Source organism: Pteropus vampyrus, unplaced genomic scaffold (assembly GCF_000151845.1).
Source record: "Pteropus vampyrus isolate Shadow unplaced genomic scaffold, Pvam_2.0 Scaffold337, whole genome shotgun sequence".
NCBI classification, from domain to species: Eukaryota; Metazoa; Chordata; class Mammalia; order Chiroptera; family Pteropodidae; genus Pteropus; species Pteropus vampyrus.
The window spans coordinates 1,609,593-1,611,030 of record NW_011889118.1 but is presented as its reverse complement, the minus strand read 5'-3'; the positions used below and the strand labels follow the sequence as shown (position 1 = coordinate 1,611,030).

The window sequence follows — 1,438 nt, the reverse complement described above, 5'->3', positions numbered from 1 at the left end:
CGGCAGCCCGCGCCCCTCGCGCTGCGCGCGTGGCGCCCCCCGGCACGGCCTCCCCGAACCCGTCCGCGAGTCCTCCGGCCCAGCTGGGGCCGCGCTGTAGGCGAGGCGTCCTCTGACTGAGGTGCTGGGGGTCCAGCGCCGCCAGCCACCTCCACCCTTCATGCCACCGGCTCACAACTTGCCGCGGATACCCCAAGGCCGTGGCGCAGGGCGTGCAGCGGCACCACTGTCCCCCGACGCCGCTACGGCCCCGCGCTGACGGGCCCGAACAGGGAGACGCGCCCACAGAGACCCAAAGCCCACCCTGTTCCTGCTCCGACCCACGAGGGATGGGCCCCAGCGCCTCACCTCGGGTTATGGACGGACCCCAGAGAACCCAGTGGCGTCCCGGGTCGGTCCTGGCGTCTAGGCTGGGGCGAAGCTAGTCGCTGTCGTCCGCACGTGACGGCCTCCGGCAAAATGGCATTAGCAAACGAACGGACAGAGCGGCGGTCAGATCCTAGATGGGCGCGTGTCGCCCCTAGAGAGGGCTGCGTCCCTCCGCTTGGCCCACGTCCGGGGTCTGGCGCGTCCTTTGAGACCTGAATTAGCATCCAAGTTCCCCGTCTGCGAAGTCAGACTCGGGCTCCCCCAGCGCACCCGATGTCTCCAGGCTTCCGCAGGAGGCGTCATGTAAATCCGAGTTTTCCTGCCGCTCGGGGCCCCGGCGAGGGGGCACAAGACGGCTGCCGAATTTGAGCAGGAGAGCCAGGGGCCCAGGCTCGGGACAAAAGCTCGAAGGTGACTGCAAACCGGCCCCGAAACCGGCGGTGCCTATGGGCGGTTATGTTCTCCAAGCTCACCCTTTACCTACCCAGCGCAGGTGCGGTTGGGACAGCCCTCTCCCCACCTGCTCTGAAAAGTTCTCTCCAGCAGTGAGCCCCTGCACCGCGGAGACCCAGGAATGCCCGGACTCCCAGGCCGGGTGAGAAGGTCTCAGTGTGGGCGCTGAAGGCTCTTGGTTTTCAGGAAGGAGGAGGCGCCCCCACCTCAAAAAGGAGATCTAGGGTGCCAGAGGCAGATTCAAGCCACTTCCCACTAACCTCACCGCCGCGCTGGGAAATACCACCCCACGTTACAAACTCAAAGCCACGCCGCTGGCTGGATTTAAATCCAGATTTAAAAAAAAAAATTAACACCTCTGAAAAGACAACATGACAACAAGAAAGAAAGAAAAATGTAAAAAGAACAAAGTATCCATAGTACTACTACGGAATGCAACTTTTCACGCATAGAACCTCCCACCTTACACGTATGTCTTTATATAGTTGCAACCACACATTCTCGTTTGTTTGCTACTCTCACTTTTTTCTTTTGTTCACATCATTCATTTTTAAGGTCTGCAGGTATCCTCATCCATTCACTCAGTCTCTTAATATGGTATATTTGGGTTCTTTAC

The 1,438-nt window shown here is 59.9% G+C and overlaps 1 protein-coding gene across 1 annotated transcript in view; it reads right to left on the bottom strand.

The window, feature by feature from the left end:
- The window catches only part of SFMBT1 (Scm like with four mbt domains 1), a 100,989-nt gene extending 100,622 nt beyond the window's left edge, over positions 1 to 367 (bottom strand). The window contains exon 1 of the mRNA XM_023522273.1: positions 349 to 367. The gene's annotated coding sequence lies outside the window, so the exon portion shown is untranslated. The remainder of the gene's footprint in view (positions 1 to 348) is intronic.
- Between the last annotated feature and the right edge of the window lie 1,071 nt (positions 368 to 1,438).